Source organism: Rhipicephalus sanguineus, chromosome 8 (assembly GCF_013339695.2).
Source record: "Rhipicephalus sanguineus isolate Rsan-2018 chromosome 8, BIME_Rsan_1.4, whole genome shotgun sequence".
In the NCBI taxonomy this organism is placed as follows: domain Eukaryota; kingdom Metazoa; phylum Arthropoda; class Arachnida; order Ixodida; family Ixodidae; genus Rhipicephalus; species Rhipicephalus sanguineus.
This window is the reverse complement of record NC_051183.1, coordinates 105405165-105428324: the sequence shown is the minus strand read 5'-3', so window position 1 is coordinate 105428324 and position 23160 is coordinate 105405165.

Below are 23160 nucleotides of genomic sequence, written 5' to 3'. Positions count from 1 at the left end.
TACGGTACCCGCCTGCGGAACCGCAACAGACACCAGCATACTGACACCGACACCATCTCGCGCTCCCCCTTGCTTGACGACAATGCCCACTGCTCAGTAGCTCGCATCAACTGTTCTTCTTTTCAAAACTCTTTTCTTTCAAGCCTAAATAGAAGCTCAAAGTTTGTAGTCGCCGGTGGATATCCCCCCAAGCAAACCAGTCGTCGTACAGTTGCGGATTTACACTGTTTTTCTTAGGTATCCGTAGGTGATCTTCTTTGCGTTCCTGCTACGCTTTGCGAGCCTTATGATCAACAGACACTGTAACGCCCACAGAATATTCTGTTTCAACAGCTTCATATCTGGACGAGAAAGGAGAAAGTCGTACTCCACGGCGTCTAAAACTGGCGCGACAGCTTCTGGATATTTAGACTGGTACACCATTTTAGGGGTGCCCACTTGAGCATTAGCATTGTTTTTCTTAAGAAAGAATAGAGATGCTCCGCTGCCTATGGGCAGTGCTCGTATGCGTTGTTCAATAACATCCAGTTGTATACGCAAGAAGCGTGTGGAAGTTTGACAAACAGTCTCGTGTTGTGTCATAGGGTCAGACTTAGGACCCTCATATTTAGGAACAGTCGGATCTTCTTTTCCGTGAAGAGCGCCACGTTGTATTTTGGTAGCTGGAAACGAGTTTCCTGCAGAAGTTGGGCCCTCTCCTGGCGGACGACGGTCGTGAATGTGGGCAGGAACATGGTGCAGAAAACATCCCACATTGTCAGGGTTGGCTCTTTGTTCACGATCCATCTCCTGTCCTGGTAGCGTCTACCACGGCGAAGTAGGCATGCCGTAGTTTGTCTTCATTGCTCCAGGCGTTAAAAACAGCTACGCGATACGCTTCCAGCCAGCTTTCTGTGTCTTCGAACAATATTCTGCGGAAGTTTGGCGACTGAGTGGGATGCCGGAGAAGGATAAATGTAGACGGCAGAGGGGCTGTCATCATCTCTGCGGTCGATGTGAGGGTCTTGGACTGTCTGGTCTTTTCCTATAACAACTAACCTGTAACAACTAACCTGTATTCAATAAAATCCTGTTCAGTCGGTAATCAATTTGATGAGTTTTACAGTAAGCCTCAAAATGACAAACTGGAGGACAAGACCAACACGGACCCGTCTCTCCAACAGTGGGACCCAACAAAGAGAGGAATAGAAAGCCAAAAGGAATGGGAGACTTGTTAGTCTCATCGGAGATCCATTGTATCATCGAGCTCATCGGAATTCCATTGTATCAAAACAATTGTAAGTCAAGATGAAGAGAAACCGTAGTATGTAATCTAGAGAATATTTCTGTTGGAGATGGTTTCGCTAGGTGGTGGGATCAAATTTTTTATGTTCTTGTTTTTTTATTTTCTCTTTTTCAATCGAAATTTTAGTACAACTTGTTCTTTTATCTAATTTACCGATTTTCGCCTTCAATACTTAGGTGGTGCTGGCAGGGCATAGATTTTTTAATGTAAATTTCATTTATTATTCTCCCAACTCCACTTTAAAGTAATGTCTAGTCTTTTCGGCAAGGGGGCCGTACTCCGGCTTGTAGCGACACCGACAGTGACTAAGCCAATTTAGTCGTCATTACTGTTGATTTCAGTTGTTCTTCCTCTCTAACTAGGAACTGTACACCTGTGTCTTCTGTTCCTACTTCTTTAAACTTCCCCCGTATTTTTCAGCCCTCCTGGGGTGATACCGAAGAACATTGCTTGTTGCTGCGAATTCCGGCTGTCCGTCATTGAGGTAGCCTATGCCACTTGTCAAATTAGAACTTCATCACCTTTCAGTACTTGCTTTGTTCCTGGTTTCCTTTACTGTGTTCAAGCAGTTATTTCCGGTGTTTAAGTAATTGAAGACGTGGAAGTTGTACTGGTCGAGGTGATGGACACATCGGGCCAATTTTCCTGTAGGCACTGACATATTCAGAATGCATTGGTGCTTGATTATCTGTGCGCAATGTAAGCTTTCTTCCGTCGGTGTATGATCAGAAGTAACGGGCCGCCATTAAAATGGCAAGGGCCTCCTTCTCAGTTGTTGAATAATGTTCCCCATTATGGTTGTATGTGTAGGATGAGTATTCTATAACCCTCAGCTACCGAGCTAGAGGCGAGCTGACGTCTCTTTGGTATAAACCAGCCCCTGTGTTGTAATTGGAGACATGCGTATTCATCTCGAAGGGTAAACTAGTCGGTAAGGTAAGTACAGGGCCGATGAAATACGTTCTACAAGTTCTTGATAAGCTCTTTGGCATCTTTTGGTCCAAACAAAAGGCACTTCTTCGTACGTGAGATCCGTTGGATACTTCGTAATTTTCAAGAAATCTTTAAAAAAGCCCTTCAAGTGACCAGCGAGCCCTAAAAAAAGTCGGAGTGAATATCATGTGGCTTTGTAACCGTCGTGATCGTTTGGACGGAATCCTCTCTAGTACTCTTCATAGTTCCGTCAAACACTGCTGCAAGGAAAACAACTTTTGACTTAAACAATTCGCTCTTCTCATCTATCTTTAGGTCCGCGTCACTATGGGACACTTTTTCAAAATGTTCAGAGTGCTCCCCTTCAGAATATTCCCACGTGTGGTTTCAAAACCACACTTGGGAATATTCTCATTAGCCTCTGAAACCAGGCTGGAGTATTTTGCCAGCCAAACGGAAGTTGGTTGTATTTGCATTACACGGCAAACGGTGTAATGAACGCGGATAACTTCTTTGTTTCTTCTTGCAGATGGACGTGCCAGAACCCTTTGCAAAGGTCGAGACGAGAAAAAAAATATGGTTCATCCTTCCGTCATAGGAATCGGTATAACACGAAATTAAAGCGTGTCCTTACAGAAGTAACTGAATGTTTACTGCACATTGATATAAGAGAGTTTGCACAAGGTATATGGATGTCTGGCAGCTATAACACCGTTTAACGTGGATGTGCCCACTTTCACGATTGGTGGTAGATCTCCATCCCAACGACTAATGTCCCTGCTAAAGGATTAAACAAACCCTTGTGGTAGCTGTAGCAGTTAACGGTGAAAGCGCAATCAGAGAACTAGGTGTGATACCCAGAAGAGCATCGCATATAGGACTCAGAACATGGCCGCCATCCCGCGGCATGTTAAAATATGATTGAACACCACGGGCGGACTAGAGGGAAGCGCAAAGCGCGTCGTGTCGCCCCGGTAGCCCGGCCGCAATTTTTCTAGAGGCGAGCGCGTGAGCGGGGAACGCGGTGTTACAGCTAGGGGAAGTAGGCGTGCGTCGCAGAGCTATGAGCGAGGCCGACGCTCTTGCGACGCTTGGCTAAGGTCGCCACCTCGCGGTGTGTTAAGGCATTGACGAAATTGAACTTCTGTTGAAAATTGGCCGCGTATCTGCGTGCTTCGCTGCAAATGTCGTCTAAAGACGATAGAAGAGGCGCTGCGTGAGATACGGACGCCATCTGGCAATACGTCGGGAAACATGAGTGCTGTGTTGCGGGCTGGTAGTCCCGGCGCAGCAGCAGGCGAAGACCGGCGGTGACCTACGCGACCGGCGGGGACGCCAGCCAGCCCGAACACGCGGTTTGGTGCGAAGCGCTGAAACAGAAGAAACGTCTGCACTCAACGAGTACTCTCCACACACTCTTATTTACACTTTGCCTGGGTAAAACAGGAATGCCAGAGCGGCACCCCGTGGCATTCGTACAGTGCAATACAGAACCGAAACCGAAACACAACAATGAGCACGTGCAGAGGGCACGGAGGAAGGCAAGTTTCAGCGCAGTCACATTTTCAGCGCAACTTAAGAAACTGGGGTCTTTAGAATTACGTATGTATTTATTTTCTACTAAAGGAACACACCACCTAATACTTACCTAGTGATGTTGCGCCTCAGATATGCGTAATGTTTGCTTTTTCATCGACAATGTACACAAGTATGAACATAGTCAGCCGTTCAAGATGGCTGGCCCTTGGGCAAGTGGTTCAACTTTGGCCGGGTGGCTGAATCGAGGGACGTGCCGACAAACAGAAAGACAGACAGACAGAAAGACAGACCAAAATTTCTCCGTTTAAGTACCCCAAGAAAGACTATCGCCTTTAAAACTATTTCTTGTATTTGGGACAAAATATCGTCAGTTATTGCTTTGATCATTGTGTACTTCTTCTTCTCCCTCGTCTTGTCTTCCGATGATGAATCCGGGCAGCTAAGTGTATCTCGCCATCCAGGTGCTGGAAGCTTTTCAGCGGTGCTCACTGCTGTCGCCGCAAACTGTCGCTATTCAAGCAACACCATCTTGATCTGTATTAGCTCCTCTGGCGTTTGAGGTGTTCCAAGCTCAACATGGTGCTGCATGCATTTTGTTAGTCCCGGCATAATCAAAACGCACAAGTAATGAGTCTCTGAATGCAGAATCTGCGGCAAGCAAGGACTCCATTTCTCAAAACATTTCTTCATAACCGGAACGGAGAGCTTCTTCAAGGCTAATGCATGGTCCCAACTTTGAAACTTTCGTTGAGAGAACATTGCTAGACAGTTCTGCCTGCAATCCGCCCAGGGCTGCCCTGCCATTTCCGTTGCTCGTATCTCATACCACGTATTCGCGACGCCTCCAAAGTACAACGCCATGTTCATTACTTTATCACGATCGTGTTTCCAAACATTTCAATCGCACGCATACTCACAGAAGTCAAGTCTGAGCGCTCATTGATGATGATCCATCGCAGAGCTCTCGCCTATTGGTGCTTTCTGATATCGGTGAAGGCCGCTGTGCATTATTACCACCAATAATGCTGTTGCCGTTTGATGTTTTCTTCCTGCAGCTTCATTGCAGCTTGAAAAGTTTCATTCCTCGCGTATCGGTGAAAACTATCTCATCTTTTGCGAGTATAGGTTCCTGTGGCCTATCTTCACTTGGCAGCCCTGCAGTACGCGCGGTTGCCGCTTAAAGTGCGTGATCACTCATTTTTTTGTTTTTTTTAAGAATGCGCGATGTGTCGCCGAGCACTCAAAGCTCGCGGGAACAGGTCTACCTTCCACCATAGACGCGGCATACAACGCTCATTGTCTTGACATCATCCACACAATTTTCTGCAATGTAGACGCACATGGTCATCGAAAAATCGGAGCTGTTCAGGCGCGTAGCACAGGGTTCTGTTGTTTACTGCGCCAAATTAGTAACGACACCGAGAATCACCAAGCCAAGACGAAAGCCATTACTGTTTATTTCTCTTCTTCTTCTTCCTCTCCCACCAGGAAAGGTAATCTCTTGTCTTCGTTTCTGTCTGCTTCCTCACATGGCTGTACACGCTTCCGCCTGCGGCTAGGTCTGCGATCCGGGTTGTTCTTAGCATCGTCCTCTTCGTGGCTCGGCCTTGGGTCAGCGCTTCGCGGGAACGTTCGCTTAATGAACGAAGCAGCGCCCCCACCAGACGATCCGTTGTCGCGACGTTGACGAAGGCGCCAGCTGACGAAGGAGATCAAACTCTTTATTTGGGCGAACTCGTGTCCAGGAATATAAATGTCAAACTACAAACAATGCACGCGATACGCTGATAGCGGCGAACATAGCGTCGGCCGTCGACAATACGCCAAGTGGCAAAGTGCGTCGGCTTTTATAAATGCGCTATCAAAGATCCAGCGCAATCACTGGTGACCGCGTAAGCTCTCGAATAAACTATGTTAATCGCGTCCTGCGCGTAATCTTAACTCAATGATCTCAATGATTCTGAAACATTGGCGTGGTGTGCTGTGAGCGCTGCTAACAATCCTTGCGGGTGTAATCCGAATGCATCAAAATAAAACGCGCATGGAAATATGCATCAGGGATATTATATAATTAACGTACCTTTCTCTGAGCGGCCAAATGTGGTGGTATGACCATAGCAATTAGAACGAATAAGCCATGTCTGTAGGCAGTCATTGATACCGTGCACGAAATTATGCACGTAGAAGTATTTTAATTAGAACCTTCTGCAAGTGAAAAAAGCTGTAAATGAGCCGCTATATATTCACATCAGGATAACCTTCTAGCCACGAAGCTAAAGTTCAACGGACAGACAGGAGCATAATATACTTTGTTAAAGAGTTGAGGAAAAGGTTTGGCGAATCTGAACACTCGTAATTAGGAGCAGGCCGTTACTATTAGACCACTTTTCATGTTTTTCGTAACTGCGATGGAAGCACTGGTGGGCGGCACGCTAGTCCAGTTTTTCGGTGGAGCATTGTCATCTTCGCCTTAAGGATAATTTGTGACAAAGTTCTGCGTCCATTTTCTTTTTATTGGTCTTTTCTATGGCACGCATGCTTTCACTTCGAAGCAGCAGTGCAATAAAAGGTGCCATTGTCGTCGACCTCTTCCACATGAACCTATCCAGACTTAACTGAACTGACAATTAAGGCGACGCAAGTGTAAGGGACATTATCTGTAGTCTTTAACTGTAGTGCAGTAAACTTGACATGGATGGAAAGGAATTAAAGTGGACGAAATACACGGCTGATTTTTACGTCATAGGAATCGGTATAACGCGAAAACGAAGGGTGTCTTAACTGAAGTATTAGATTGTTGACTGTGCATTGATATATGAGAGCTTGCACAATGTCTTTTGGTGTTCACCAGCTATTCATCGCGAGATCGGGCAAGAAGTGCGCAGCGCTCACCGCCTTAGTGTGGCTAGGCGGTTGGTGGCACGTGTCCAAATGCAAACAGCGGCGCTTTGCTGTGAGCGGTTTCCGCCGATCGTCAGTGAATAAAGCGCGCTGACTGTAGCTTAATGGTGGTATTTACGCCCTCCATTACCACGTTTATGCACAGGACTTGCCTAACGCTCCTGTTACCCACGTGAGAGGTGCTATCTGCCAACCAATTTGGTGCTGGCGTTCGGCCACAGTAGTGCGTTTTCGCACGGAGCTTGATGTGTTTTCCAGTTTTTTAACACGAAAGTGTTTTATGCCGGGGTTCACCAAGACATCAGTGACGTATTTTCGTCACGGAAATGACGTAGAAAAAATTTACACGATCAGATGTCAAAGAAAAAAGTTCCGCCAACGGGCATCGAACCCACGACCGCTCGGTCCGCAGCAACAGATTCCGGGCACGCTATCCACTGCGCCACCGTCACAGACTCTCGATGCTTTACAAACGCGCCTTTTATATCTATCATTCTCCCGGTCCGCGGGATGCTGTTGCACTCTGGGAGCGGTAAAGTAATTCGTCATTACTGTGGCCTCCGCGATTAGCACCTGCAACGCGTTACACGTCCCTCTCATTCGGCGCGTTTTCAATAGAAGTTTAATTTTGTCAATGCCTTAACACACCGCGTGGTGGCGGCCTTAGCCAAGCGTCGTAAAAGTGTCGGCCACACTCATAGCTCTGCGACGCGCGCCTGCCTTACTTGGCTGTAACACCGCGTTCCCCGCTCACGCGCTCGCCCCTAGAAAAATCGCGGCCGGGCTACCGGGGCGGCACGACGCGCTTTGCGTTTCCCTCTAGCCCGGCCGTGGTGTTCAAACACATTTTAACATGCCACGAAATGGTGACCAAGTTCTGCGTCCAATATGCGACGCTCTTCTGGCTATCACACCTAGTTCTCTGATTACGTTTTCACCGTTAACTACTACAGCTACCACAAGGCTGGGTACGTCCTACCACAATCAGCAAAGTGGGTACGTCCACGTTAAACTGTGCTATAGCTGTCAGACATCTATATACATTGTGCAAACTCTCTTATATCAAGGTACAGTCAACATTCAGTTACTTCTATAAGGGCACGCTTTACTTTCGTGTTATTCCGATTCCTTTGACGGAGGGATCAACCATGTTTTTTTCCTGCACATATTCTGCAATAACAATGCTGCTGAGCGACTGAACCAACTGTGTATTTCTTGCTCGTGCAGCTACATAAAAACGCAAGCCTCTAATAATGCCCAATGAGTTTAAGTGGAACTTAGCGCCCTCTGCTTTTCTGTTTTCGTATCCGCAATAGTGTTCCTTTTAATTATCCATAGAATTTAGCACAGTTAATAAGCTCAGTCAACCAAACCACGGTGCTGACAACGCATTAGCACTATGCAAATGCGACACACTAGCTTTTTCTCATTCCTGTAAGAGTATGAAATGATATCTGTCAAAATTCAGCAGGAAGGTTTCTTTCACGAAAATGGCGCACCAATTGTCCCGTTGTTCTAAGCGACGAAATCATTTTGTTCAAGCGAATATTATCCGCGCCTTTCCTTCAATCTACAATAACGGCACACAAACGTCCAGTTACAATAAGTTTTGCGTCGAAACCGCGATATGGTGGTGAGGCGCGCCGTCCAGAATAATTTTCATCATCTGGGGTTCTTTATAGCGTGCCTAAATCTAAGTAGACTGGTGATTTTATAATATCTTTCCCAAGTTGTCACAGCCGCATGCAACTCAGTTTTATGACTACCGTGTCATTCAGAATCCTCATGTAATACTGGATCCCATTTGCTGCACTTTTCAGCCGGCAACTGATCAAACGCACCAGACCTCGTTTGAGCGAGCGCGCGCGCGCACGTGTACGCGTGTGCGTATGTGTGTGTGTCTGTGTGTGTGTGTGTTTGTGTACACATATAGGGTCTAAATGTCTTAGAGTAACTTGTTTGCTGCAAGTTTATATGTATAAACGTAGAGGCGTCTTTATAAAACAACTGTTTATTTTTTCGACGTTTCGACAGGAAACCCGTCTTCTGTGAGACATAATGTTTACAGCGTGTGTGTGTTCTCTTGTACTATGTTAACAGAAGAGGCCAGAGGACGGAAATGAATGGAAAGATGGACGTAACATGAAAAAAAAGCAGAAAATGAAACAAGAAGACAAAATGGAAAACAATTTTTGCGTTAAGCAAGATCGCTCTTACGGACCCTCGTAAGAGCGATTTTTGTTTTACGCGAACATTGCGTTGGATTAGGAAGTCATGCCATAATTTGGCAACAATACAGCCTACGCTACCCCACGGCCCACTAAATGGACAGTGTAAAGACCCCGCGCATCTAGTATTGCACCTTCCGGTGTAGGGCCACGGGTGGCTTTTGTAACGTCAACCTCGACGTTTACCGTTTTTAACCGGGAGCGAAAGGAATTGGCCGGCTAATGACTTAGGGCTTTCAGCGCATGTTTTCACATATTGGCGTGGGTAAAGATCTGAAGGATCTGATAATGTTGCCCGCCTTCAGTAATCATATATCCATTGGCTATTTTAAGGCGAGAAAAATATGTAAAACACCATATGAGGTGCAAAGGAAAAATATTGGGGAAGGGCGAAGCGTGCAGTGTGCGCCGGTGTTTCGCACAGAAAATCACTGGTAATGGGCAATGCGATACAGCAGAAAGATTTCACACAGAGACCCGCAGTCCGCTTTTTGTTAACGCGCACGCTGCGAATCTTTATTGTTCAACTACACACAAGAGAATTCTCCAATTGGCACTACATTCGAGCTATAGATCCAGTGCCTCTATATACGGGGTGACCGGTGAGCGGTTGTGCAGAGTGAGCAGTCGGTTTTTTCAAGAAACTCGCTAAGACACGCTGCCTACGTCGGCCTTGTCTCCCGTAGGCGAGGGCGTGTTCTCGTTCCTCGCGTCCTGGTAGTTCACCATTCGTCGTAGAAAGAGCATTTTCATAGTCAACGCGCGCCGTTCGCTCTCTGTCGCCACACGGCGAGCGCTGAGGCGATGGCGCCCTCTCTTGCGCTCAAGCAAACGGACAGGAGACGAAGACGCAAGCAAGCAAACTGGTCACGATGATGCACGCGGCGACAGCAGGAGACGATGTACCACCGACAAGCCGAGACCATAAGGTGCATCTCCCCTAAAAGACCGAGTAAAAACTTGTTAGTGTAATGGAAGTTTACGTACAGTGCTGTCAAAACTGTACGATGTCCGGGACCACTTATATGTGGTCCCGGACATAGTACTCCTCCCGGAAAACGGGAGGGGTACTGATTAGAGAGCGGCGTTTGCGCATTTTAATGATGCTAATTCCGTGAGAGTACCTGGTTGTTCATTTGTTCCGTTTTTTATCGTGTTGTATTAGTAGACAAAGTAAGATTCTCGTTGTTCCCGTTCTCTGGTTGTTTGAAAATTGTGCAAAACTTGCGCACACCACACGAGGACACAACGAAAATGGTTCACAAGGACCAGCGCAGACTTACAACTCTTCTTAGTCTGCGCTGGTCCTTAGGAATCTTTTTGTTGTGGCTTCGTGTTGTGTGCGCCAATTTTCTACAATTCGGCCAAACCAACTAGCCCGCCTTTCAGTCTTATTGCTGTTCGAAAATTCATTTTGAACAGTGTAACCCTGATATCGTCAAAGCAGATCTTTCAATGTGAGATGTTTAGAAAGCGGAAGGCCGGGCAGGGCACGTACAGGGGTAGTCTTCCCTGGCCACCCTGCTATTGTATTACGTGGGATAGTGGTCTGAAAACTTTTGACCACCCCTGACATATGACCGATTGTTGTTGAACCTATTCCTGAAAGGCGTGTCTGTCTGGACTACGTATTGAAAAAAATCCGTAAACAGGGGTTGGGTGCTCGAGCCGACGTTTCCACAAGTGGACTTCTGTTCTTCAAGGCTAGAACTTCCCCTAGAAGTTCTAGCCTTGTTCGCGGATTTTTTCATCACAAAATTCCATCTTCCACTTCCTGCCTTTTTTTTGGATGGCCTACGTATCGCATGTTGCATATCACACATTCTAAAAGTATACGACGTTGCTTGCGTCGCAGTCGAGTGCACCACTTATACTGTGCTTAAAATTTGAGCGTGTGCTTTATCTATATTGCGCGTGCGTTTTTGTCTGTATGTGTTTGCATACTGTGTATCTTCTTTTTCCGCAATGGCGACACGCGATTTGAGGCTTTGCGCCTGTCTTTGAACCTATTAAGTGATCGGCCATACTTCTTGGCCGCCTGTATACCTCACAGGGAGGAGAAGCGAAGATTTTGGATCGTCCCTCAGTGTGTTCCAAAATGTTAAAGCGCTTTATTAAGATCTTAATATTTTTTTTGGGTTGTTTGTGAATGTTAATGCAAGGTTTTTTTGTGCTGCTCATCGGCATCTTTTTATGGGTGTAGTATAGACTGGCGGTCCAGATTTTCGGTTATTTTGATCGCGTCATCAATGATAGCTGGTGGGTATTCTTGATGGAGGAGTACTTTGCGCATACGTGCGGCTTAATTGCGGAAATCCTTAGAGCGCGAACAGATTTTTCTAAATATGTGTACTTGGAATGGGAAATGCTAGTCTTGCAGTGGCGCGGGTGGCAGCTTTTCAAGTGCTGGTACTGTCACCTGTCCGTAGGTCTTCTATATAAGTTAGTGACCAATGCACCATCGTCTCTTCGAATGTTTACAACAACGAAACTTATTTCAGAGTTAGAGTAGGAGTTTGTAAAAGAAACGCTAGTGTGTTCTTGGTTCAAGGCCTGTATGAATTTGAGGAGTTAATTTCTGAATCAGTCGAAATAATGAATGCGCTTCTAGGTAGCGTTTATAGAATGAACGTATGATATCACAGGATAAATAAAAATTGGACTCTATATGGTGAATGCATATGTTAGCGTAGTTTGTGGGTCATTATTGTACACATTGCTATGCCGCTGATCTGAAGGTGATACTGAATGTTAAATTCGAAGCTGTTCAGTTCGAGGAGAAGCCTTGTTAAAATTTCAGTTATTCTTTGTCTTGGATATGCGTCAAGGTTGTGCTTCCCATAGCAATCTACAAGTACCCTTATACCACTGGCATGCGATATGTTCGTGCAGAGTCAGCTAACGTTCAATGTTACCTGATATGCCCCGCCTGGAAATTTTACGTCCGTTATCTCCCGAACAAAATGTTTTGTATCGCGCAAAAAAGACTCGTGATGGATGGTATGTTTTTGATTCAAGAGCCAATAAAATTACACGTAAGTTCAGTAACGTTCCCGTGTCTGATATAGTTGGTCTACCAGGATTTGCCTGTTTACGAATTTTGGGGAGCATGTAAAAGCGACCTCGTGGCGAATTTACCGTAACAAGTGCTTCTCGAAGCTGCGGATTGATCGCGCCTTCGCGTGTGAGCTCCTGCAGTACTGTCACAATTGTATCTTTTTGATCAGTTGTAATTTCTGAATAGAGATGTTTGTGGAATTCTTTCTCACTCAGTTGTCACTGCCTTCCTCAATGTAGTCCGATTTATTTAGAATATCAATCGCGCCTCCTTGGTCTGCCGGTTTAATTATGGGATCTTCGCCGTTGCTTAACGCGAAAAGTGACCCTCTTCCTTTTTTTTTGAAGTATTAATCATACTTGGTTTGTGCGCCTTGTGCGCATGTATGACATCATTCTGAACTGCGTCTATATATAGAGGCAATTATTGATCCCTAGTGGCGTCTGGAGTTCATTGTCGGCCGATTATATCTCGGAAAAGTGGATTACCTTTTTGGGGTTGATCGAAAAAATATATCTCCAATCGTAAATTTCATGTGAAGACGTGTAAGTCTTTTAGAAGCACTAATTCATCGTATTTTCCACTGCTGGGGCAGAATGTAAGCCCACGTAATAATACACTCAATTCTTCTTTGCTAAGTGTTTTTGTAAAAGGTTCATGACGTATGTTTCTTTGGGGTGTAATGGCAAGGTTTTGTCAATGTGAGGTGGTCTGGTGTTTTCCATGTAGCCTGCAGCGGGTTTCTCTTGTGGTTAAACCTTATCTCTCTTTCTTTAAAGAACCTTCTGCCTTTTAAGCTTTTCTATTTCTCCCGTTCAATTCTGCTCGAATAGGTCGAGTTCGTTCACCTCCAATTCTGAAAAAGCAAAATTAATCCTTGCATACTGCGCCTCGTCTATAAGTGTCACTAGAATCTGTTCGCAGTGTTTAATGGTGATCTTACCTCTAGTGTGGCGTGATGGCAAATTTTGTTCTATTCCTTTATTTCTGCTTTTGAAAAATTATGCATCAAAGGTGCTACCGATATGCCCAGCCCCTTGGTGCCGTATCTGCCAGTACATATGCTTTGAGGCGACGCACACGAAGTTCGCAACGGCGTGAAATTAAACAACAGTTGTTGTACGTAGGCGCATCTACGCTTATAATGAACAAACATATATATATATATATATATATATATATATATATATATATATATATACACGGTAGGAAAACAGGTCGACAAACGTGCGAAACACAAGTTTTACTAACGTTTCGGCAGGAGGGCCTGTTGTCGACCTGTTTTTCTACCGCATTTTCCACCGGATCCATATATATATATATATATGTATGGCGGGATGACATGCGAACCCTCCTTGAACTAAATTTTGGGCTCCGCCACTGCTCAATAATGCCATCAACAAGCACATAATAAACATTGGTTCAAGATAGTCACTTCTTCAAAACAACATCATGTGAGGAGACGAACGGCAAGATGTGCGCTCTCCAGTAATAAACACACGCCTGCGCACGTGCATGCACTACCACACTGTGCTTCAGGGACGTGGGATACAAAGTTTCGTCGCTTGAGCCGTGAACCCGCGAAGGTGTTCCCGCTTCTCGTTGGCGCGTATATCGCTCTTCAAAAGAGCGACATTCGGCCTTCGACGATTTTCCTGCTTTGGACATGGTAACAGACAGCTGACTACCAAACAAATATAGCTAATTAAGCTATAAATAGATTGCAGTTTCAATGTCCCTTTGTTTCTGGCAATGACTCCCTACATGGCTGCACTCAAGAGCTGAACGATCTGTCGTGCTTTTCCGAGATGTGGAATGGTGCTTAAGTATTGCAGTGTTAAATCCGCACAATGCCACATCGGCTCGGCTACGACGGCGAATGTCCTAAATATCGAGTTTTGCTTCGCTACGCACTGTACTTCGTTGTGTGTGCAACTGACTGCCTTGCACACTCACTTCTGTTGCACAAAGTTCTGTAATATGACACTTACATTTCTCTGTGATTAAAGCAATATTTTGCAAAAATATCTGACGACACAGTTATTCTTTGCACACAGGCTACTCGAATCCTTTGGCTAGAGGTGTTAATAGCAAAGGTAAATGGCCAATTCCTAAGAACACTTGCGGAGGAAAAATTTTGTGAATTTGACATTCATACTTGAAAAGGTAAGTGCGCAAAGAAACAAACGAAAGAAGGGGACTTTGACATCTGGTTTTCTTTTGTTAGATACAACGATAATGACAACTAACAGACAATTAAGCCAAGTAAAGTATAGGAGATGATCTTCTCTGAATGTCGCAAAGGTACCTGCCGGTTAATGGATGACGTGCAATGCAGCAGCTCTGAATACTTACATGTGATTTATGAATTCGTCTAAATCACTCGCCATAGCGGCAACACATCGCATCCGAGCACCTAATGAACTCAGCTATGGAAGGTAAAATCACGATGCACGTGTTGCTTGAAGGAAAGAATTCAGCTGCAAAATTAAAATCGTAGTGTGTTTCCCCTATGGGAACCAGTGGGCTCCAGCGATCGCGGCTTTTCATAAGCGATACCCACCCCAGCGAAAAAGCTTCATAGTTGGCGTATTGCTGCAAGCGATTCTGCACACCACAGCATAGGGGGTCTTGAACCTTAGACAGGCATCCAGTGAAATGAAGTTCAAAGCATAGAATACTCTATTAAGAGACTAGGAGGCACTTCTACACAGTGGCGGTCGTCCTTTCATCCCATTTATTGGGTATTTCTGTGCATGTAGAGCTTCGAACACGCAATATGCGAAAATTGTAGGCTCGGTCCATGCCAACGGCAAGATTTATTTTCATCCACATGCATTTCTGAAATCTATAATATAGGTACATATTGCCATCAAAGGCTTTCCTTCACTGCCTGTTGGTTCAGTAGATCGTACATAATCGGCTTGCACATATCAGTCTATATATATATATATATATATATATATATATATGGCATAGGCATAGACGGTCCTTTTACCATTGCCAATGAATTCAACGGATTCTTTCAGTCGATTTTTACTTTGAAAGCATCGCACGCAAACTTGCAACCTTACACGCTTCGTCAACCGTTGCCTGAAATAAATTTAGGCAAAAACGCCATTCTTCGTCTTTTGCGTAATTTAGACAAAAAGTCAACAGGTCGTCACAAAATATCAAATGTTTTTTCTCAACAAGTACGCAATCTGGGTAGCAGAGTACTTATATGTAATATATAAAGCGTCCTTAGAATCCTGTGTGGTACCCGATGACTGGCGCTCTGCAAAGATAGGTCCGGTTCACAAGTCCGGTTCCCCTTTAGAATTAAATAATTACAGACCAGTTTCCTTAACGTCCACAACTTGGAAACTGCTAGAACATATTTTATTTAAAGCAATTATGACACATCTAGAGAATCATCATTTTCTTCATGCAAATCAACATGGCTTTAGGGCTGGTTTATCCACAATAACACAGTTAGCTGAGATAACGGATGATTTTTTAAATGCACTGAATATGAGGGGTCAAATTGATGCAGTGTTTTTGGACTTTTCCAAAGCGTTTGATGTTGTTCCGCATGCTGATTTAGTAACTAAACTGCACTCCATGGGCATTGAACACAATATCGTCCGATGGATAGCATCTTATTTGTCCTCAATAAAACAATGCGTGGCTGTTAATGACTGCGTTTCTGATACACTGGATGTACGCTCGGGTGTACTACAAGGGTCTGTGCTCGGTCCTTTAATCTTCCTGATTTATATAGATGATATCTATTTGTCTGTTCCATCGCCTGTGAAGATCCGACTCTTTGCGGACGATTGTGTTGTTTATGCTGATGTAAATCAAGACTCCGATCAAGTTAGACTCAACGATGCGTTGTACTGAATTAGTGCTTGGTGTGAGACATGGGGCTTGAAGCTTAATACTTCGAAGACGGCAAGTATTACTTTTACCAACAAAAAAGAACCCTTAGAATTTGCTTATACTATTCATAATGCTTATATTAAGAAAACCCAGCAAGTGGAGTATTTGGGTGATACAATCACAAACAATTTAAGTTGGGGACCCCATATAAAAAACGTTTGCAGCAACGCGCTCAAAAAGCTGGCATTTTTGAAACGTAAATTGCGCCGTACCCCATCGACCGTAAAATTAACAGCCTACAAAGCTCTCGTCAGACCAAAATTAGAATATGCGGATCTGATCTGGAGCCCGCATCAGAAATGCTTAATTAAAAATATAGAAAGAGTGCAAAACTTAGTCTTGAGATTAATACACACCACATATTCGCGTTTTTCAAGCCTGTCCCTTCTTCGTGACAGGGCAAAATTGAAGGAACTGTCACATCGCAGAAGTGCATCTCGCATCAAATTTTTGTATCAGTTGTACCACGGTCACTACAAAATACCGCGAGAAAGTTACTTAACTGAGCCCACCATCCGGTCTGGTCGTACAAGCCACAACAAAACAGTTAAGCAACCGTTCTTCAGTAATATTAACACACATCAATATTCTCTTTTCCCCCATGCAATTTCACTATGGAATAAATTGCCAGAGGAAGTGGTTAACGCTAACACAACAGAATCGTTTGTTCAGCTTTTAAGTAACCTTTCTTTTGAGGGGTAAAATTATTTTATACTGTGTTACAATGAAAGTATACATATAGTTGCTTCTTGCGTTCGCTTTTTCGTCTGATGCATAGTCTTATGGGTTGCTTAGCCTTATTTATACATTTTCCTGATGTGTTCAATTGTTGTATGTGCATGTTTTCTTACTGTTATGGTACTGTTATGTACCGGATTATTTGTAAATAATATATATAATATATATATATATATGTGTGTGTGTGTGTGTGTGTGTGTGTGTGTGTGTGTGTGTGTGTGTGTGTGTGTGTGTGTGTGTGTGTGTGTGTGTGTGTGTGTGAGTGTGTGTGTGTGTCTGCAGGGCTATTAATAGCCAGCACTTTCTGTCTCGTCCCAGGTGATCTGAGCGAAGATGACGACGGACAAGAAGAGAAGGAGACAGAGAATGCCCCTTGTCCGTCTTCTCCTTCGCGCCTCTCACCTCGAATCGTGTTACAAAAACAGGTCCACCCTAATATCCATATATTTGTCGCTCTATATCATGTAGCACAAGTCATTGCCTTATCTGCAAAAGTCATTGTATTATCTGTGCGTAGCACAAGTCATTGTATTATCTAAGAAGCATCCAGTAATAGAAGCAGAAACATTTCTGTGCAGAGCTTTTTGTTGCACGAAAATATAGTTCCATACGCGTTTACTTTTGCGACGACGTTGTATGCCAAAGTTCGGCATTTATAAGTTGCAGGAAAGCGCGCAAGTATAATGTTTTGGTGTTTCTAGAACGTTCTCTAACGATACGACCTGCCAGACATGGTAAAGTTCTAATGAAGGCGTAAAGCTGCCTTGTTTGAAAACTAAAGTATGTGTGAGAAAGCGATTGTGTAGATGCTGTTGACGTGTGCTATATTAAGCTCTGCCTAATATCAAATGTGGTTCTGCGGCGGTGAGTATAAATTTTTGGCTAGTACAAATATTCTATTTATATTCGCATTAGTTCCACAGCAATAAAGGCCTCAAAATATAACTATAAGTTACCCAACGCGTAGTCCATTTAAAGATTGACATCGAGAGGAAAGAGGTTACGGCAACGAGACGCCATTCGTGTTGACCAATAAATTTTCTTCAATAAATACACGTTGCTTCTGCATTATGATACAGTGACTTCTTGCACTGGCTATGTGGTATGATCACCTGTTGCACCAACTGTAGTGTTCAACTTACTTTGTTTGTTGACTGCATGATACGGTTACATTTGGCGGCGGTATGATTAGTCGCCAATATGACATGGTTACCTGTTGCTGCAGCTACAGTGACGTACCATCATTCTGCGAACACCGTTTGTTTATCTTTCGGCGCTGTGACACACGCACGCAGCATATACATTCGTGGTGTTGTTAAGGCCCCGCTAAAGAATGCTTAGATGTCTAAATGCACAAGGGAGCAAATATCAAAACCCAATAAACAGGCGAACACGTGACAGGCATTTAATGGAAGAAATATGTAGTCAAACCTTCGGGGACGGAAATTCGGGCCACTGCTTACGCACCTGTTTCCGCAAAATTGTAGAGCCAGCCTACTTTGTGAAGGTTGATTACCAGCTAAGCTGTTTAGCACATGCCACAGTGGGGATATGGAAACAGGGAGACTGATGTCGTTGCTGGGAGACCGCAAATTGTAGATTGCCTCGCAAGCTATTCCGACAGCTTTGAAGAGGAACAGGCGCAGGCATATCGTGCTTGGCGTTCCGTCGTCGTCTTCTGTTCGGATTCTTCTGGCACGTATAGCGCTCTACGGGCCCCCCCTTCAAGAGAGGTAGTCGCGAGTATGTTACAGGTGACGAGGAAGAGGCTCTTCTGCTGCGTAAAACACGCGGCTGGTATGGCAGTCTGAAGTGATTGTAAGACCAGAAGTTGTTGAAGTGTCGGTATCTATGTACGCAGGTTTCAGACGGTCGACGGAAACGGTATCTTCCCGGCAGTTCATGAGAATAAGAATGTATTTAGGTGTGCGGTGGAGAGCCTTAAACGGGCCATCATAAGGCGGCCTCATGTCGACAGACGTGCCTGCAGTTTTGTAGGTCCGGATTGATATTCACACGACGAAATGTCGTCGTTGTTGGGGGAGGGAGGGGGGCTATGGTGCGCATAGCGCTGCGTAGACGCTATGCGTGGTTGGAAGCGCCTGCAGGTACTGTGGGTGAGTCGCTGAGGAATTCGCCAGGAAATCGCCTAGTAGTACCAAATGTCAGCTCGGCGGCGCTTACAGAGGCGTCAATACGGAGAGAAGTGCGGATGCCAAACATAACGAAAGGAAGGCGTTCCGTCTACGAATAAGAAAGACTGGAAGCCATGAGTGACGCCTTCAATTGGCTATAAAACGTTTGACAATTCAGTTGGCGATGTGGTGGTTTGTCGCCGCCTAAGGCCTCTGTAAAGAGACATGCGTCCACGTGGACGTCTACCACTATGGCGGACGTCCGCGCATCTGCGACCCACATCGACCAGCCAACGCCATCTACCACAGCACCGTGCAAGCTATTATAACAGTTCATTCGCATGTGTATTGCGTATTCCCGTAGCTTAATCGTGCCGCGACCTTGTGCGATCAGTACGGACTGAATCACGCGCTTAGAGCAAGTAGCGAGGAGAGAGAGGAAAAATGTGAAATCCGTCACGGTAGCCGACTCATATGCCTTACCGATCGCATCTGCTACCGCCTGTACGACCAGCGTCTTCTCGGGGAACCGGAGCAAGCTATGCTGGGTTAATAAGGACAACGATAAAGGTCACAGTTTAGCCGCAAGCGCGAAGCAATCACTGCGATAGCAACGAAATGGAATGTTATAGGAAGCAAGGCTATCAGCTCACTTTTGCAAACACGCCAGCTGTAGCGAGCGAAATGACCTTCGTGCTTTTTAAGGCTGTAAACGCAGACTGTCGCAATGAGAGCAAGTCACGTACAAACCTATGAGCCATCTTTTGAGAGGTAAGCGTGCGAGCACAGGCGACCACGCCCTGTATGTGAAAATACGGACTACCTTCGGCTCCTACATCTGGCTGGACGAAACGCAAATTTCCTTTAAATTGGCCCTGCAACACTTTTGAAGTAATCATCGAATGGATTCATTGAAAGAGCCTATTGTCTCGCGGATCGGCTACTGAAACATTTTTAGAATCCGTCAAGTACAAGCCGAGTTACCGGGATTTCTCGCACACTTTAGGTGCTTTCTTTCTCATTTCGTATACCAGCGAACACGCTGACACCTACGCAGGTGCAGTGGGGGACAATAAGGCTAGAAGCTGCGACAGTTCGCCGGCGTCGCCCAAGGGCAGGTGATTCACTGCACCGCACTTGCTACAGCTTTCACACTGAGTGCAACTGCATGCATAATTGCTTATTTGCTGGGCATGGCAGCATTCAAGCGATGCGGACGCTCAATCCTTTCGTCTTCATCGTGCAGATTGTACAGCGCTTCACGGGCTTGCTGTTCTCTCAGCGATGCAAATGCCATCTTGGCCACGGACACATGGACTGCGCAGGCATTCAACGCACCGACCCTACACGTGCCAGATATCCTGCCCTTCGTGGCAGTAGAATCTGGGCTGCGTCACTACGAGGGAACCATGGTACTCGACCTGCATGCAGCGCCACCACGGATAACCGCGACTACAAAAGCACACGCACCGAGCAACGCAGTCTGTGGGCACGGCAGCATTCAAGCGATGCGGACGCTTAATCATTTCGTCTTCATCGTGCAGGTGAGGAAGGAATATGAAATTTGCGTTCGATCGGACAAACCGTTTCTTGCTCGTGCTGCCGTGCCCGCAGCAGTTTTATGGGATTGTGTCAACCTGTGTAGACATAGTGAAGAAATTGTTGCTCCATGGGGGTGACATTGGAACGAATCCCGGGCCTGAGCTAACCCAAATCGCGAAACAGATAAACGAAATCGCTGCCGATATTAAAGAGATAAAAAGAGAAGCGTTTGACTGACATTGATAAGAAGCTTGACGCAATATCGGAACTAGAAAAGAAAGGTCGAACTTATCAAGATGAAATACTAGGCATGAAACAGGTAATTGAACTATGCAAAAAAGAATAGATGACCTTGAAAATCGAAGCCGCCGGTCTAACCTTATTGTGTACGGCTTAGCAGAACAGGAGGGAGAAACAAGTGAACGCCTGGAACAAGCAGTGAACAAAGGTATTATTGATGGAAAGCTGGAGCTTGAACCAGTTACAATCGAACGCATACACCGATTGGGAAATGCTCAGCCAAATAAATCAGGCCAGTTATTTTAAACTACTTGACTCCAGGCAAAAACATGCAATACTAAAAAACGGGTACAAATTGAAAAACTCTGGTTTGTCGATTGGTGAAGACTTCTCGCGTAAAATACGGTAAGTTAGAAAAAGGCTTTGGGAAAGTGCAAAAGGAAACCGACAAAAACACGAGAAGGTGTCACTAGCTTTTGACAAACTCTATATTAATGGTCAAGCCTTCATTTGGAATGATGAAAAAAAATGACAAAGTTATCCTCTATCAAAAAAAGGACTACACGAAGGGGCGGCCTTACACTCGCCAAAACGCGAAGTCAAAGAAATAACTGTACTAAATATAAATGCTAGAAGTATTCTAAACAAAATCGAAGCTCTCAAAAATCTGTTGCTTGAATATGATCCTGATGTCGTGGCTATCACTGAAACATGGCTCACCCCCGACGTCCACGACTTTGAAATCGCGCCACCTAGTTATTCTGTAATCCGCAAGGACCGTCCGACGCGAGGGGGTGGAGTTGCTCTGCTGATAAAGAATTGCTTTTATTTCCAAGTTCTGCCACACAATTTGGAAGCTGAAGCTGTCTTTTGTAAACTCGCGTGTAGTTCAGGGACTGTTTTCATTGGGTGTGCTTATCGAAGCTCGTCATCAGGTCATGAAAACCTATCCGCTGTTCAAGAATTCATGCAACAGAACGTGCGAAATTCGAGAATATTGCTGATGGGTGATTTCAATCTTGCTGACATAGACTGGGATACTTTGCACCACTCGTCATCAGCTTCTGAATCTCTGTTAGATATTATGCTTGCATTTAACCTTCAGCAAATCGTGAATGAGCCTACACGCCCACAAGGTGCCGTAAAAACATTCTGGATCTTATCCTCCTCAGCCAGCACTTCCCGATCAGTGCTATTAAATCGAGTGTTGTTAAAGGCATTTCGGACCACGATATACCGTTATGTATTTTACCAGTTAGCAACACCCTAATAAATCGTAGCGAAGTATCAGTGATAACTGACTTTCAAAAGGCGGATGACAACAGCATACTAACACACTTAGACTACGAGTTTGGCAACTTTTCACAACTCGCGGTGACGCATCATGTGACATAGATACTCTCTGGATTACGTTCAAATCAATTTGTATGTTTTTGTGTCGAAAACTATGTTCCCCGAAAAATTAGGAAACAACAGAGGTCAACCCATGGATCACGCGAGAAGTTATTCACTCAAAACGTCGCGTGAATCGGCTTCGTAAAACAGCAAAACATAACCCAAGCCAGTCGATAACATTAGAACTGCAGTACGCTAAATGTGATCTCCGAGATAAGGCCAAAGCGGCAAAGGATCATTACTTTAGCGTAACACTACCGAATTTCCTTGCAAATAACCCTCGTAGGTTCTGGAAACATTTCAGTGGAAGAGTGGCAGTGGCACAACTATCTGCAGAAGAAAAACATCAGAAAGCTGATTCCTTTAACGATTTTTTTTAAATCAGTATTCACAGTTTGAAAACAAAAATGTACCCTCGGTCAGTTCGCGCATTACCACAAGCATCGATGACCTAATCATTACAGATGCCGGTATCGTGAACCTGCTGTTAAAAATTGATCCCAAGAAATCTAGTGGGCCCGATAACATTCCGAACGAATTCTTAAAAGGTACGCGGAATGGAGTAGTAAATATCTCGGACTAATTTTTAGGAAGTCTTTCCAGCTCGCGAAATTACCGTCAGACTGGAAATTAGCTAAAATCATACCAATACATAAATCAGGAGATAAAGGTATGGTATCCAATTATAGGCCTATATCGCTCACAAGTACATCGTGTAAACTGCTAGAACACATTATTTTTAAACACATCACACTTTTCCTTGAAGGAGTACACTTTCTTTCTCCCAACCAGCATGGATTTCGAAACGGTTTATCAACTATTACACAATTGACTGAAGTTGTACATGACCTTGCATATAGCCTCAACAACCGCAGTCAAACAGATATGGTCCTGTTAGATTTTTCAAAAGCATTTGACAGTGTATGTCATAACAAAAAAATCGCAAAATTAGAAGCCGTCTTGGGTAACAGTCCATTTACCTGTTGGATTAAGGACTTCTTGCTTAATCGAAAACAGTTTGTATTCTTTGAACACGCTACATCAAAAACTGTTTCTGTGTCATCAGGCGTACCCACAATGGTCAGTTCTTGGACCGTTGCTATTCTTAATCTATATTAACGACATTGCAATGAACATCAATTCTAATATTAAACTTTTTGCCGACGACTGTGTTATATATCAGGAAATTAATAGTTATACAGACCACCTTACTCTGAGTGCTTCCCTTAACACAATATCCTA